We start from the raw sequence: 17,932 nt of genomic DNA on the forward strand, positions 1-17,932 counted from the left end.
AATTACTAAAAATTCCGAATTAGTGATAGAAATAATTACTAAAAATTCCGAATTAGTGATAGAAATAATTATTAAAAAGTTCTGAATTTTTTTAGAAATTTCTCTGATATCGAGAAAATTCAAATTTAATGAGAGAAATAATCTCAGATCACTGAAAATTCAGGATCAACGAGAAATACAATTTCCCAATTATTATAAGTTAAGAATTATTCAAAAAATATTTCAGAAATGCTGAAAATTCGGAATTAACGACAGAAATCGTTTCAGAATTTTAAGAAAATTCATAATTGATGAAAGAAATAATTTCAGAATCAGTAAGAAAATATTTTTATTATTATTAAGATATTTTTATTATTATTAAGATATTTTTATTATTATTAAGATATTTTTATTATTATTAAGATATTTTTATTATTATTAAAATATTTTTATTATTATTCAGACTTATTCAAAGAAATGATTCCAGAAATCAAAAACCATACATTCTAAGGTGAATAACAAAATGATTTATACTATAATTCATTTCCATTTCTATTATCTGGAACGAACACGATTGTCGGAGATTTTTCGCCCCAAGTGAAATTCGATTAAGTGAAAACATGAATTTTTGCCCTATTTCTTAGAAGGAGAAGAATAGCAATTGTTATTTGAGACGTGTGTGTACTCGGGGGAATTTCCAAGAATAGGTGAAATCGTGCACCAATTTTCTTGGTATAACAACTATATACATATAAAATTCAGAGAAATTGCGTAAGGGTGCGGAAGCACACGACGGCGATGATATTACATCTAAAATTACATCTTTAGAAAGTTGCGAAAGTTATTTTCTTTCGAGAGGCCCCCCGGCCCTTGGGTCATTTTCCTCTCAGTGTGTTACTCGAGTTACGAAATCATAAAGTCGGTTTCTTCCGCTCTTTGTTTGAAAGATGACATACGTATAAATCGTGGTCTTACCCTGAAAAAACATCTACAGAATATTTTTCCGAAATGTAGATATGTACTGAAAATTATATTGCATCAAAATGAATGGTTGGAACTACTGTTTAGTACCATAATTTCCGGTGAATATGCCACTGGGACGTATAAGACATATCATGAAAAAATGACCGTCGGAAAAAATTTTTGGTAGAAACATCACGACTTTTTTATACAGTAACGTATGAAGCAAACATAATTTCCATTCAGAAACTGAAAAAAAAAAAAGAAATAAGAAACACTAGCGTTGAAATAAAATTAAATGGTATGTGTTTAAGAGGTGCCATGACCTCTGAGGCTCCAAAATGTTAATTTTTAAAAATTGACTTTAAAAAATATTTCACTTAATTGCAAATGAAATGCAAAAAAACTTCGTAAAAATTGGTTAGTTGGTTTTTTCAGAATAAAAAGGAAGAAGTTTTTTTCTAAGTTTTTGCAGCTCATCGATAAGATTAAGCGGGGGTTAGTGCACGCAAATTCTCCAAAGAACACATTTTCGAATTTTTCAAATAGTATGAAATTTTCTGCGTCTAACTGTATTCAATTCAGGCCCGTAGCCAGAAATTTCGCTCGTGGGGAACCAAAGTGATCGAGCAATAGATTTGGCCATCTTTTTCCCTTTTTCGGCCATTTTCTCATATTTCAAGGGTGGACCAGACTCTCAAGTCCCCCCTCCCCGCTACGGCTTTGATTGAACTTTTCATTGTACCTACAGATATAGTACTAGAAATATTTTTAGAGTATGTTAAAAGGCCTAATGTTAAATCGTATAAAAATATCCATAGTATTTGAGGGGGAAAAATTGAGTGTGTCTAAAGTGAATAGAAAAAATGTTCCTTATAGGCGGCAGGGAAAATACCCATAGTGTGGGGGGGGGGGAATTGAGTGTCTAAAGTGAATAGAAAATTTTTAAATGTTCCTTAAAGGCAGGAGATTTTTCCCATCGGAAAGCCAAGATCGTGCACCAAGACCCTTAAAAAAAAAGCACATAAAAATTTTTGAAATTTAGCAGAAACGTTCATTCGACGTGCTTTAAGAAAATGAACCTTTGGTTTAGCAGTTCATCAATGGGAAGCATTTTTGAAAACACGTTGAATTCAGATTTTTGAAATTTATCTTCTTTTTTTCAAACTTTAAGAATTCATAAAATTCTAATGAATAATTATGTATCCATTTTTGACGTTCATTTTACTGACATGTCGTATAAATATTTTTCACAAAATATCAGCAATTTTGGTATAGCAGTTTTTTTAGATCTTTTGGGCAAGCTCAAAAAACTGCAATTGAGGAAAATCGTGTTTTATAGTGTCTCATAAATTCACAAAAATTGAAGCAATCGGGATATTAGGATGCGGAGTTTGCGAAAAGCTACAAGCCGTATGTGCAGAAAGATCTTACAGTATATAATACTTACATAATATGCAAATTCAAACATTTACCATCTCCGAGGATGATGTCGATCTCCGTTATCCATACAAAGGTTTTTAACAGCAGGCTGTGAGAAGATATAAATGTATATTTTGGAACAGAGGAAAAATCAATTTTTAAAACAGAAATTCAACTGCCTCTGCGGGGAATCGAACCCACGTTTTTTCACTTTCCGGGTGAAGCCCTAGACCACTAGACTACAAAGGTAACGAATATCTCAATCTTTCCTTGGAGCTTGTGTGCACTGAACGGGACCGTACATAGACGGTCAGACCAAACACTGGCCGAAGCTCACCATTGCTGACAATGCCACCAGACAATGTCAACAATTGTGAGCTTTGACCAGAATTGTGTCCTACCGTCCATGTACGGTCCCGTTCAGTGCACATGAGCTCCAAGGAAAGATTGGGATATTCGTTGCCTCTGTAGTCTAGTGCGTTCACCCGGAAAGTGAAAGGACGTAAGTTCGATTCCCCGCAGGGGGCAGTTGAATTTTTCTATCTTTCCAAAATATATTTTCGCATCAGCCAGCTGTTAAAAACCTTTGTATTTACCATCTTCACTTCAAAATATGGAACACAGATGGCAGCGGCATCAGCAAGAACACTAAACGAGCGCAACTCCAACAACATAAATACGTTAGTGGCCACATAATCAGAACACACATTCCGGTATGTACCGATTTATTAGAAATTCGGCAGAGGAATGTGTGTACGAGGTTTAGTTAGTGTACTGTTAGGTAGTAGATAATATACCGCCCTATAATTATTATCCGCACTAAGAAATTCTGGTGTTCTTTATCGTATAATCCGCGGGTTATAAGGAGGAAAATACTTGTAAGTCGTCATTTTCCGTTCGATCATTTTTTTGTTGGCCCATGTTTCAACTGAAAGAGTTTCTCAACAGCCCTTAAATAACAGTCGTATAATTATCGTACTTATAAATTAACTTGCACACTATTATGATAAAATTATCGCAATTAACTATTCATCCCAAAAATATCCCAACATATACGTCCAACATATACGTTTGCAGTAGTCCTTTATTTCCCGCCATTAGCGACTTTCAACATTTTTAGCAATAGTTGGGAACTTTTATACTTTCCTTCGACAGTGTTTGGAAATTTTACTTATCTTTGACACATTTTTGGTGATCATTGGCGGTGTCCCGTCTGTATTCTGTTTCACTGTATTTTTATGAAGGAAATATAGTCAGTCTTTTCACAATTGATGCTTTTTTGTCGGAACACCTTTCGCAGGCCGGAGAGGTTGTGCACCCCCTGTTCTAGTCTACGTATCAGAATCCATTCTTCTAATGAAGTCGAACCTCATTGCAATAAAAATGTTTACCTGTGATCCTAAATTGACACTACAGAATAGGTTTTTTTAATGATAAAAAATAACAATATTCAAATAGAACACAAAATGCATTGATTTTTTCCAGTCTTTTATTCAAAATACATTGAGACACAGTTGATTCATGACTGATTTTTTTTCCGTATCAATTCTAATTAAATACGTGTTGATTTTTTTCTTAGAGTACATAAGAAACACTTTCTGAATATGAATCAGATTCCTCTCATAATTTAGATTCAAATTATTTAATATATTCATTTAATTAATTTAATTATTAATAGTGTAGTTACACAAGATCTACTTTAATACAAAAAAGTTGTCGCTTAGTTACCGAGACTAGAATTGCCTTAAATCAAAGTCTCCTAGCGAGGATCCAGGTGGCTTTGCTTAAATCCCACAACCGCATCCTCTAACTCCAGTCACACGCAACCCACGAACAACTTGAGATCAGAGTTGAGGGAACGCCATCCCGCACCCGCCTCTGTACTCCAACATCCCTGTCCAAGTTTACTTTTTTCATATCGAAGCATGACTTTAAATGCAACTACGATTACCGCGACTAACCATGCAAAACCAGCTTTCGACTCGAGAATGTCGCTGGTTCATTCTGACATAGCTATCCTCTTGATGAAGAAGCCATCCCACCATAGTCTCCCACGTTCCTAGTTAACAGAATATCGCAAAAGAACCAGCCAAATTGAGTGATATTAAGGTGCCACTCCAAACCCACCGCCACACTTTATACGCCTTAGTATTCACCAAGATACCCTCAAGTTCCAAAGATGGTTGTACATAAGTTAGCCGTCTAAAAGGTGGAAATGTTTACTCTTTATATAGTTTAATATTAATTGTTGCTTTTCCTCCTAACAGTTGCAACCAGAATTTTTAAAGTGCACTGTTGAAACAACAATGGAAAATCGGAAAATGATTTAACAATGGAATGAAATCGCCATGGTGTCCGTCTTGATTTGTACCATCACCCCTCTCATTTTGGTGGTAGAATTCTGGGACATTTCGGTGTCCAATCTCACAAAGGGTATGAGAGTCTTTTCATTTATATGATGGTTGGTTCTTTACCCGGATTCGCTGTATTTCACGCATCCCCCCAAACACAAGGAAAATTAAAGAGTTTTCAATATAGAAAATGCTAAGAATTCTTAAATTTTTCCTGTATTTTTCAAACGTTATCTAAAAATATTGGACTAACGAGGTCCCTTGGGGTTACAAAGTGTTTGTATTTATGTGTTTATCTATGTATAGTTTGTATTTTAATAACGTGATCCTCACGTATTCCCAAGGGATCAGTATGATCCGCCCGAGGAATTTGTTAGTGTAAGTAAACATCCATGCCCGAACCGGGATTCGAACCTAGACCTGCACAGTGAGAAGCTAGTTCCCTAGCCACTCGACTGCCAGGTGGCTACAAATTTATATATTTGTTTATATAATTAAAAAAAGTTTTTTGTTCATATGCGGACACTCGCCAACTTCGAAAAAGTTTTGTGGAGAAAAACTATTTTTCGTAGAATTTTTGCTTTTTTCCCCTCAATTATTTTCAGCCAAACCTTTTTAACAACCCTTCCCAGGATGCACCTGTAGAGTAGTTTCTGTGTGTACATTATTAGTTCAACAGGAGTGGTGATTGGATCTGAAACGCTCTTCAATCTCTTTTGTGTCAGAAACGTTCTTAAATCTACAGAGGGCGAAAACAACTGCAACAATAGTGCTTCATCCACCAATTTCAACATGATAATAAAATCCTTATATAAGTGCCTGTTATAGGAAGAATTCAGAAATGAGCTTCTAATCGCACATCCTGCATTTTATAGGACTCTGATTTGCACATTTGCAGTGATTTGCTTCCCTGCAGCGCCCTTTAGAAGAAAAAATAACCTCCTTCGTAAGAACGGCTTTTTTTAAAATCAAATATACCCATTTTTCTCAATTTTTAGGAATTTTCAAACTAATTACGAGTCTCACTAATGGGAATAATTTTTTTTTTTTGGTACAGAAAAGAATTTGGTTCAAATTTTTGCAGATAGATGGCGCTTTAAGCAGATACGGAAGGACCCCGAACCTTTATTCAACTTCTTCTGTGTCCGAAATACTCGTAAATCTTCAGCTGAAGATTCGTGGCTGAAGTAAAACAATAGAACTTCACCTGTGCGGCTTAATCGGCCAATGCCAACATCACGATTATAACCGTATGCAATCGCCAGTAATATAGGAAAATTGAGAAATCAGGTTGATAATCCTACACCGTGCTCTAATTTGAATATTTCCAGTGATTTTCATTTGTGCAGCGCCCTCTATCGACGAAAATTTCAGAAAAATCCGGTGCGAAACAAGATCCCCCCTCTTCGCAAAAATAACTTTTGCGTAAACCGCATTCAAATACAGCAAAACCTTTGCTTTGCGGACAATGCTGAGCTGAATTGAGTTTGCTTCGCTGGTCCCGTGGCACAATTTTTTATGGCCACTCTACCAGTCTTATTCGTGGGCGGACAAACAGAACAGAATCAAATTTCTACCCAGCTCTTGGCTGATTGTGGGGTTACGAACGGGCCCAGTAAGGCCTATGAAGAAGGGGGGAAAAAATAGACTGTCAGTTTTGTTAGATAATCACTGTGTGCATGAAGGGGTTTTTGTTGGAAAGAAAGCATAGTCAAATCCAGGTCATGGTCATCTATGACCATGATTAGCTGAATGCAGATAAATCACTAAGAAAATGCCACCACAACTCTTCGATGACATGTCACTGCCGGATGGAGAGAGGTCCACCCCACATATTTATCTCAGTGGTAACTGCGTGCGTCAAAGTGAACTCAATCAGAATAAAACAGTGGTGGTTATAGAGTCCAAAGCTTTAATTTATACACTCGTGGGAGGACACTGGTGGGTTCAAAAAAAAAAAAAAATTCTTCCGTAAAAGAACGGTGACCGTTAATCAGAGGTTTGAAAAATCATACTCGTATGAAATGGTGAAATTATTATTAGGCCTTTAAGCAGAGGTGACAGCATCTGAGGGGATGTCCGTAAAGAGGAGAGGCTTCACTGTATACCGATTCGTTCAATTTCTATGAATTTTTAAACTACTTACAAATTTATCGAACATCCTTGTACGTATAATTACATGCTATATCTAAAACAAAAAATTTCTGTTATAAAACGGATGCCATTATGTTTCGCCTTGAGGCTGGTCCAAAACGCAATAACTCGTAACGGATTATGTAAATATTTCATAATTTGTATAGCTCTTTAAGATGTTTATTTGTGTTTATCAGTGATTATGTATCCGCCGCGTGGTTATTGAATGCTTCAAGGATATTCTTATTTTTTGTTTTTGGAGGTTTTATATCCAGTTTTTTCGTAAACATCACTTATGATACACATTGGATATCTATTATCTATAAGGTACTAAAAAAAAACATGTGTGATATTACCTTACTAACCAGCACATGTAGAACTGTAGTAAAGGAATCAATGGGTTAATAAATTGACCAATTATGTAGGATACCGTTCAAGGTTTTCGTTGTTGATTACGAACGTACTGCCTGGAGCTAGAATACCGAATTTTTTTGTTTTTTTACAGATGGCCATATTGTATGTCAACCATGTGTTTTCCGTTGTCCTATTTTCCACTCTTGACTTTCATTTTACTCGTTATGTAGTATGTACTATATATTCTTCGTCTTCAGGAAAGTAATAAATGCCTTTTTTTCTCCCTCTGTCTTAAGAGAATCCAACAACCAAAGGGTTGACGAAGCCTTGACCTCGATACGTAATGGCGTGTACGTACGTACGTAATTCGGCGATCGCTCAAGTGCTTGCTTACTCTCTGGAACATGCCATGCCATGGGGGGCTTTTTCTGAAAGTAACGGCATTCAGAAATTTGCAATATGTTTTTATTACCCTGTTGAAAACTGAGGTGACTCTTATTTCTGGGTTATAGTGGAATGGTTATCTTCTGATTGGATTCTCGTGAATTAATTGGATAGAATTTCTTAATTTGTTGGAAATTAATTTCACAATGGATATGTTACGGCAAATGTGATTATTCGGTGTTATTATGCATACTTACCAATCGTCTTGGTAAGTTCGATATATTTATCACTTTTACCGGTGATTATGCGCCGTAACCGAGTGCCGCTGGTAAATCTGATAAATACTTGAAATTTATTGCTTTTATCTGTGATTATGCGTAATGCCCTAGTTTAATTGGTGAATTTGATAAATATGAAAAAGTTCCAAATGAGTCTAGTGCGTGTGATGAATATGGTCGGACCCTGGTATAGTGTTCACAAGTTTTACGATCGTACCCCGATATAATGATACAATACATATATGAATTCTCTCCATGTATACATAGAACATCATATAGCACGGTTTATCATGTTTTCCAACGACGCGACGCTTGGGTATTATGCATAATCATCGGTAGAAGTGATCGATTTAGGGAAATTAATCGAATTCACCAACAATGCTTGGTTAATGCATAATTACCGGCAATATTATAATGTAGACAAATTTATCAGATTTACCGACACCTGGGCACTCTGCGTAATCGCCATAAAGTGATAAATTCAAAGAAATTTATCAATTTTTTTCCGGCATAAAAAAAATAAAAAACTTATTGGCAAACCGCATTCAAATTCACCAATTCCTTCTATTTCCAAGAATTTTTGAACTATTTACGAATTTATAGGGCACCCTGTACATTTCCTCTTATCTGGAAACAGCTTTGAATTGAAATTTTATTATAATTGTTTTTTTATTAGTGATTTAATTAAGAAATTAATCTGAAATTATTAAAAATTGACCGACTTTCTCAAATATTCGATTTTTTTTTCTCTGAATCAATTCAGAAATGATATAAATTTTCTGAATGCATGGGAATTTCAAAATTATTCTGGATATTTTGAAATGAATTAGCTGATAAGAGCAAGTGGTGGGGGGGGGGGGTGGATCCAACTTTTGGATCCAGGTTTCAAGTGTCCAAATTAATTGAAATTAAAAATTTCCATCATCAGTTACAAAACTGTATCCCGAATTCTAATAATTTATAATTACAGTAAAACTTCGATTAACTATCACCGTCCGGACCAGGGCTGTGACGGATAACCAAATAGACGGATAACAGAAATCTCTTAATACATATATACAGTAACGTGGTTTCACTGCGGGATTGGGACGAAAAGGGGAATAAAATCCTTTAAAAGTGTATATTACATACGTATTGTATTTAATGAATGTGTATTCTTGCAGCAACTGCTTTTACACACATACACACCGATATAAATTTCAATATAAGGCCAGCCCAGGCAGTGGCGACATTGAAAATAGCGTCCTTTATGTTGTCTCTCTTCCAAAATTCTTTGACAGTCATATAATCATAAGACGAAAGCAAGCCTTCGAGAAAAGCTTTTCTGTACCATCGCTTTATATTTTCAATTATGTCCTGATCCATAGTCTGGACAAATGGAGTTGTATTCGCTGGGCGAAAGAGGCATGTTATTTTGCCATCATTACTTTTGAGTTCACAAGAGGGGTTTGTTGGAGCATTGCCCGTATTAATAGCAGTGCTTCTTGCGGCAACTACTTTTCAGCCATATGAGCTCTAACTTCGAGCACGAAAACGTTGTAGAACGATTCTAGGAAAACTGATTGGTCCATCCAAGCACTTTTTTGGGCATAATAGTTCACAGACAATGCGTTCATATTTGAATTTTTGAAAAAGAACGTGGTTTTTTTTGATTTACCAATTACAAGCAGGGGTTATCTATGGTTGCCGGTGGAATTTGCACAGACCCTAGCAGTGATCTTATTTTTTTGGACCTTAAAACATGGGACTGTTTTTTTTTTTGTATTTTTTTTAAGACGATGACGGATAACAGAAACTGAGGGTTAAACGAGTGACGGTTAATGGAAGTCTTACTGTGTAATAACTGATCTTAGCTGCTACATTATTCCATTGTTCTGGAATCAGCATGACTGCAGAGTTTCGTGACCATGTTCAAATGTTACAGAAGCAACTCATGATCATCCTTTAAGAAACTGTTTCCCAAATTTTGCTCATCATAATATCATTCTTATGATATCAAGGAAATATACTTTCATTAACGTATCAAAGTTTGTGCTTTTAAATACTTTCCATGCTCCTGATGACGATAAAAAAAAAAATTCGGATTTTGAATAGTACACCTTGATCCATAGGTTGAACAATATAATCGGGTGTCAAGTAGTACACAGTCTTCAATTCAGTCCAGCTGAACAATATTAACCCATTAAAGACGACTTTGATTTTTTGAAAGAGGAAAAAAAACACTGAATGGGAACCACTCCCACCATTTATTGGCAAAGAATAAAATTTCGGATGGCAAATTTTCTTACCAACAGGCGTTAATGGGTTAAATAGACATTAAATTCTCAAAGCATGAGTAAAGAAAACATAATTTTCAAACTTTTATGTTTTTAAAAATTAATTGTTCAACAACTTGGTTGAGAAAAGCAAAGTGTGACTTCTTGTAGATTTTTTCCAAAATAAATTTTCTCATACAAAATCACGGTTTTTTTTTCCTCCAACTTCGAATTATCCAAAACGTACAAAAAAAATCAAATTGAACAAGAATTTTTGACGTGAAATTCCATAGAAAACTCAAGGAGAGCTCATAAAAGTACGAATTATTCAATATTCGAATTAACCAAGTTCTACTGTATAATGTTTTTTTTATTACCATTTTTTTGCCATGCCACCTGACAGTCCAGTGGTTAGGGAGCTATCTTCTGACTGTGCAGGTCTTAGCTCGAATCCCGGTTCTCGGACATGGATGCCTACTAACACCAATAAATTCCCGGACAGATCTTACAGACCTCTTGGGAATGCGTAAGAAAAATATTTTACTTACGTTATGTTTATTAAAATACAAGGTGTGGCTAAATTGATGGTCAGAACTGTAAGAAGGGATAGAACTCGCCAAAACAAACAACTTTCACTATACAATGTGGGTTCGGAAAGCAAGCGGCGAACCCCGCGAGAGTTCGCTTTCTCTGGAGTTGATGAAGACTGAGATATCCGTCTTCCGCAGAACCCGTCATTCAGCTGCTATCCGCCACCGATGTGACGCTTGTATTTGCAGCTAGTGGTCGCTCATTTGGATATTCGTTGTAAAGTTTCCATAATAAAAATTCCTCGTCCTTCGTTATCCGTCTTTGCTGTATTCTCCACACGATGCTTTCACCACGCAGGCGCCTCTCGCGGCTCACCACTTGCTTTCCGACCCTACACGGGTGAAAGTTGCTTGTTTTGACAAAATCTATCAGCTCTTACCGTTCCGATCACAAGTTTACTCTGTATATACGGGACCATAGAGGGTTAATTAGACACCAAAAACCACTCGTCCAAAATCGAATAATGATCACCATTATAGATTTGGCGATTATATCAGGGTGAGTTTGTACAATTTTAGGTGCACATTCCCTGATGCACCTCTAGAACTTCTAGAAGGGTCATCTCTCAAAATAAACCGCAACCGAAAAGAAAAAGTGACCAGATTCGAGTTGAAAAGAGGTTAAAGCCGTCAAAATTCGGGTGTCAGCGAGAGAGGGGGAAAAGAAAACAACTGATTTAACACCCAGCGTGTGTATAAGAAATAATTTTTTCTTATAAGAAGCACGTTTCATAACTTTTTCTTTCTTGATATATATATATATTTTTTTTTCTTATTTTACCTCCTCTTTCTTATTCTTTCTCGTCTTTTTTTTTGTTCGCCATCAAATGATGGAAACAAGTAGGTCACGCTTCAAGAAAAAGCTTTTGCTTTCTCGTCACGGTCCTTACCTATAATCTTGAGAGAACGTAAAGGTCATTTATACACACATTTCGTAGCTCCCTCCCTCCCCACTTTCTATTATAAAATTATTAATTGTGATGTTTGACGGAACACTGACCAAGTCTGAATTTTTTTTTTTCTTCTTTTTGAATAATAGAAAAGCTTCTTTTTTTTATAATTTACGTGTCCGTTACTTTTCCCATCATTCAAGCTTTTGACCTCGCTCTCTGCGTGGTGTCAATAGCCTTTTTTTTTTTTCTCCAAAATACATTATAGTGTAGAGGTTTAAAAACGATGGGTTTTATAAAAACCTTGTATAGGTCTCTTTTTTTACCTATTTGTGATGTTTTAGAGATATCACGGTCTCTTTGAAAAAAATTCCAATACGAAGTGAAGTTCTCGTATGTCAAATCGTGTGTTGAAGGGGTGGGCAAACGAGGCCTGAGCTCAGGCCGTCTTAATAGTATAATAGGCCTTCGAGCGAGATGATGTTTCTGAGGAGGGCTTCACCTCCCCCGACTTAGCTAAAAGTACCCGTAAGCTTATTTACATAACTGCTCTTGAAAATCGGAACTAGATCTAGCTGTCATGAGGCTCCCGTGCAGTGTCTGGATGAATGAGTCCGTGCGTTTAGATGGCAGTGAGCTAAGGGCGCGGATTCAAGTATGCTGCTGCTTAAACTGTTGAAGACGTTCATTAATTCCGAATTTTTACTCATTCTGAAATTATTTCTTTCATTGATTTAGAATTGATTCTTAAATTATTTCATTCACTAATTCTTAAATTATTTCATTCACTAATTCTTAAATTATTTCATTCACTAATTCTTAAATTATTTCATTCACTAATTCTTAAATTATTTCATTCACTGATTCTTAAATTATTTCACTTACTGATTCTTAAATTATTTCACTTACTGATTCTTAAATTAACTGATTATTACATTATTTCATTTACTGATTCTTAAATTATTTCATTTACTGATTCTTAAATTATTTCATTTACTGATTCTTAAATTATTTCATTTACTGATTCTTAAATTAACTGATTCTTAAATTATTTCATTTACTGATTCTTAAATTAACTGATTCTTAAATTATTTCATTTACTGATTCTTAAATTAACTGATTCTTAAATTATTTCATTTACTGATTCTTAAATTAACTGATTCTTAAATTATTTCATTTACTGATTCTTAAATTAACTGATTCTTAAATTATTTCATTTACTGATTCTTAAATTATTTCATTTATTGATTCTTAAATTATTTCATTTACTGATTCCTAAATTATTTCATTTACTGTGATTACTAAATTACTTTTTTTTCCATTGATTCTCAAATAACTTTTTTCATTGATTCTTAAATAACTTTTTTCATTGATTCTTCAATTACTTTTTTTCATTGATTCTTAAATAAGTTTAATCAATTTGGGAAGCACTAAAACGGGGGATATTAGCTAAGGGTAAACTATAAAATTCTATTGCTTCATTCAAAAAGGATGTCCCTGGGAATTTTTATCCTATGAGAAAAGTAAAATTGAGTTTCAAAGACGCAGATTTGAAGCGATAAACAACTTTTTGACGGCTGCATAATGATCCACCAATAATGAGATTTTAAAAAAAATGTCTTAATGAGTGTGAAATGATTCATTGATTAGTATTATTCATATACACTTACATAGTTCTTGCATCAAAATATTCTGCTGCGCAAATTTGATCAATCTACCTCAGACATAAATAATTTGAAACCCGGTTTGAATTTTATTGTATTAGTATGCTAATAGGGATGCCACAGAAATTTAGGGCATCATTAGATGAGCCAAAAGGTCCTCAAAATATGTTGGGATTGAATTTCTATTTACTGCAGTAATTAAGATAGTAGTTTCTGCCAACTGGTGGGCTGTATGATATTGTCGTGAAGAAGCCCGAAGTTCCTAGAGGTATTTGAAATTCTCATCTCAGTACCAAAGCGGTCGCAAACGCAGAAAGGTTAAGAATTGATTTCAATAAATCGTAAGCTGACGTCGAATACACCGAAATGTCACCAAGTATGGCAGTGATGTGACGTAACCATGACGCATAAATATTGTCATATATTAACGATATTGATACGTTATTATACCAAATTGTGTCCGGAACTATCTTTTATTCAGTTTGGTTTGAAGTCATTCGGGACCCCAAGATATTTTTGAGTCCCCTTGTGCGTGTATGTGTGTGAGAGGGAGAGAGCTTATTTTATATATTAAAATTATTGTACGTGAATATATATTTATAAAAAGCCTTCAATAGTTTTTGTAGGGGGAGGGGGAGTGGTTTGATTTTCCATTCACTCAACCCCACTGATGTTATCACAAAATTGTAACTTGTAAAAATGTTGAAAAAAATAATTTTTTGAAGAAAAAAAATTAAATATATTTAGAAATTCTCTTCTCAATACCGGGGGCGCAGAAAGGTTCAGAGATGGGAGAAAAAAAACTTTGAACAATTCACAGAATTGATTTTAATAAATTAGTAACCGTTAGTTGCAGTCTAACTAGGCTCCCCCCCCCCACCAACACATCACGACCGTGATGTGACATAATCATGACGCATAAATATCATATACCTTAATACATTATATTACATTATATCCAGGGCTACCTTTTATAGAGTTTGGAGCGTTTGGGCCTCTAGATTTTTTTTTGAGGTCCCCTCCTTAAGCCAAGTTAAAAGTTAAAAATCTATACATATTAGTATGAATTTATAAAACAAAAATTGATTTGTTTTTTAGCTCCATCCGGTTTGAGGTTTCACTCAGTCAACATACACGCTACTAATTGAGCCGTAAAATTCCAACTGTTCAAAATGGCGGAAAAATAATTTGAAAAATATATATTTGAATTTCTGTTCTCAGTCCCAGAGCGGCTGCGGAAGTAGAAATATTAAAAACCGATTTTAATAAATCATAAGTTGCAGTCTAATAGGCTGAAATGTCCCCAAATACGGCCACGATGCGACATAATCATGACGTATGAATGTGATCATATCTTGAAGATATATTGATACCTAATTATTTGAAGCAGTTTAGGCCTCCGAGATTTTTTTTGAAACCCCCCCCTTGAGCTAAATTTAAAAATTTTGTATATTGATATTAATCTATTAAGAAAACTTTTCATTAAATTTTTTAGGGCCCGTTTCATTTTCCATCCACCTTATGATTGCACCATAAAAAATTCCAACTTGCAAAAAAAAAATGCAAACAAATAATCAAAAACATGATACATTGGGTAAATTTTTATGAGAATATTTTATTTAAAATTTTTTTCCTCACACACACACTTATATACAGGTATTTTCATAAAAACAATTCTAAAATAACAAGACATCCTTAAAAAAACACACACAAACACGTACAATAATTATGGGATGATGATAATAATAATAATAATAATCCAGATTTTTTCTATACCAAAACATATGAATTATAACGCACATATGAAATCCTAAAGTTCAATGTTAAAATATACACTGAGCTCTCATAGAAAAATTTCCACTGACAAACATAACAAAACAAAGAATGATGATCCGACGATATTTATATGATATCAATGAGCAAGTCATCAGTTATAATTATGTAATAATAATAATAATAATAATAATAAGCACCTCATTCTATGACTAGACATTGAAAAATAATAATATGAAGATAAAAACTCTTTCCTGCCGATCAATTTTTTCATGGACGTTGATAGACAGTAATTTCTCATTCCCAAAATTACATGAAATTAAACAATTTCTTGATTAAAGACTTCATTAAGAGATAGACATTAATTGACAGTGAAACCTCTCTGAAATCTCCATCTCTATAAAAGGGGCCTAGGGGTCTATGAATAGTTATTGTAAATTCAGATTCACTCTAAATAAATAATTATATAAATTCTAAATTGATAAAAAGAAGGTAATTTCAGGATTGATGAAAAAATAACTTCAGAATTGATTCAAGAAAATTTCAGAATTAATGAGAGAAATTATTTTGGAATTAATGAGAGAAATTATTTTGGAATTAATGAGACAAATTATTTCGGAATTAATGAGACAAATTATTTCGGAATTAATGAGACAAATTATTTCGGAATTAATGAGAGAAATTATTTCGGAATTAATGAGAGAAATTATTTCGGAATTAATGAGAGAAATTATTTCGGAATTAATGAGAGAAATTATTTCAGAATTTTTCAGAATATCTTACTGTAGGCTACTCATTATTATTGGAAATTAAGATTTGTTTGAAATACAGAAATGTTTGAAATTGAAAATTCAGAGTTGATGAAAGTAATAATTTTTTTAAACTTGACAAGAGTAAAATTATAGAATTGATGAAAAAATTAATTTTTAGAATTAAAAAGAGAAATTATTTCAAAATTAAAAAGAAAAATAATTTCAGGATTATTCTAAATACCGTGGACTTAATTACCGGATTTGCTCTAAATAGGCCTACAGAATATTCTAATTCGAAAAATCAGAATGAACGAAAGAAATAATTTCAGAATTACTGATAATTGGAATTAATGAAAAAAGTTATTCGAAAATTTGGTCTTAAATAACAAATTTTGATAGCACTGGACAATTTTCTGGGCTTTTTTATAGCCCCGATTTTTTTCTGGTCATGAATTACTAAGAGAGCGGTTTTCCGGATTGTTCTAAATTGATGAAAGAAACTATTTCAGAATTGATGAGAGAGAAATAATTTTTCAGAATTGATGAGAGAGAAATAATTTTTCAGAATTGATGAGAGAGAAATAATTTTTCAGAATTGATGAGAGAGAAATAATTTTTCAGAATTGATGAGAGAGAAATAATTTTTCAGAATTGATGAGAGAGAAATAATTTTTCAGAATAATCATTGAAAACTCGGAATCATTCGAAGTATAAATAATTACTGAAAATTCAAAATTAACAAAAAAAAAACTTGGCCTTCAATAATAATTCAGATAGCCCTGGGTCCCTCTCCTAGGTTCTTTGTCTCCATTTTCCCTAATTATAAATTATTAAAAGGCAGGTTTTCTGAAACATTGGCCCTCCCAGAGAGGTTTTAACCGTTTCTTCAAATAGCACTTGGATAGATAATTATATACAACATGATACAACAAGAAAATATACAAAATTCCTGTAATATTACAGGAATAACTATAAAGGCACATACGGTATTTTTCGATATAATTTAGGCATAAAGAAAATTGCAGATTCTTGTCAATACGTACTGGCCATCTGCTAAGATTCAAATTAAATATAAAATTATTTGATCAATTTTTAAAAATTCTGATAGTCATGATATAATACTCGATAAATACTTCAATATAATATTATAAGAATCTATTTTTTCGTGGGAATATATGAAAGAAAAGCCAGCTATTGCTGAAAAAATTACTTTTCGTCAATTATAAGAATATTGTCGATGTTGAGAACGAGGACTTACTTACCGGGCTGTTTGGTCGTGATCTTCCAATCATATCTAAGGTTTCACCCCGCAGTTGCAGTGGACATCTTCAGAGGTGGAATTACTACTGAGCAGTTTTATTCGGAAATTAAAGTGATTTCACTGCTCTCGAAATTTTAAGGGATATTTTTGTAAAAAAAGTGAGAAAAGGGGGATTTTTTTTCATCAGTGAAAATCTCTATTAAAAATTACCTAAAATTTGGAGTATTTTCATTCCTCAACGAAATTTGGAGGAGTAAAATTGAATTTTGATGCGTGAATCACGCATTTAGACGCGTATCGGCGAACACTGCTACTGAGTGTTGAGTCGGTATCTTTGTTACCAACTTTTCATATCTGATCTTATTAGGAATTCAGCCAATCGTCAGGAACTGCAGCAAGAGGAGTCTGAAAAGTTGGCAAGGAATACGTCCATCTCTGCAGATGCGCGGTACAGCGGCGGATGAAGCAAATGCAAATGAAAATGTCTTTTAGAAATCGAGATGAAAAAAAAAAAATGTTTACATTGTTTATCTTGATTTCCAAAAGGCATTCGATTGTGCTAATCATGGTAAATTCTTAAAGCGTTCTTATGAGATTGGCATGGGGGTGGGGGGGGGAAACTTGTTGAATTTAACAGAATAGCGTGAGGTTGGGAGATAGGTCACAACGAATTACGGTTTTACAGGGAATTTTATGATTGGACAGATGCCACAAGTGGAGTTCCTCAAGGAAGTGTCCTTGATCCCATTCCCTTTTTCCTTATCTATCGGTGAACTCGATCAGGAAATCGATGGGGTTATTAACAAATTCGCAGATGACGTGAAACTAATGGGGGTAGTTGGAAATCAAAGCGATAGGGAATTGCTACACGTTAGATATGATTAAA

General features: G+C 34.0%; 1 long non-coding RNA gene across 1 annotated transcript in view; it reads left to right on the forward strand.

Moving 5' to 3' along the window:
* Positions 1-17,932, forward strand: part of LOC149070184 (uncharacterized) — a 143,060-nt gene that overhangs the window by 26,722 nt on the left and 98,406 nt on the right. The gene's annotated exons all lie outside the window — the stretch shown is intronic.

The sequence above is a fragment of the Pholcus phalangioides genome, unplaced genomic scaffold (assembly GCF_987345545.1).
Source record: "Pholcus phalangioides strain wild (caught in Gottingen) unplaced genomic scaffold, Ppha-v1.0 ptg000022l_1, whole genome shotgun sequence".
Lineage (NCBI taxonomy): Eukaryota > Metazoa > Arthropoda > Arachnida > Araneae > Pholcidae > Pholcus > Pholcus phalangioides.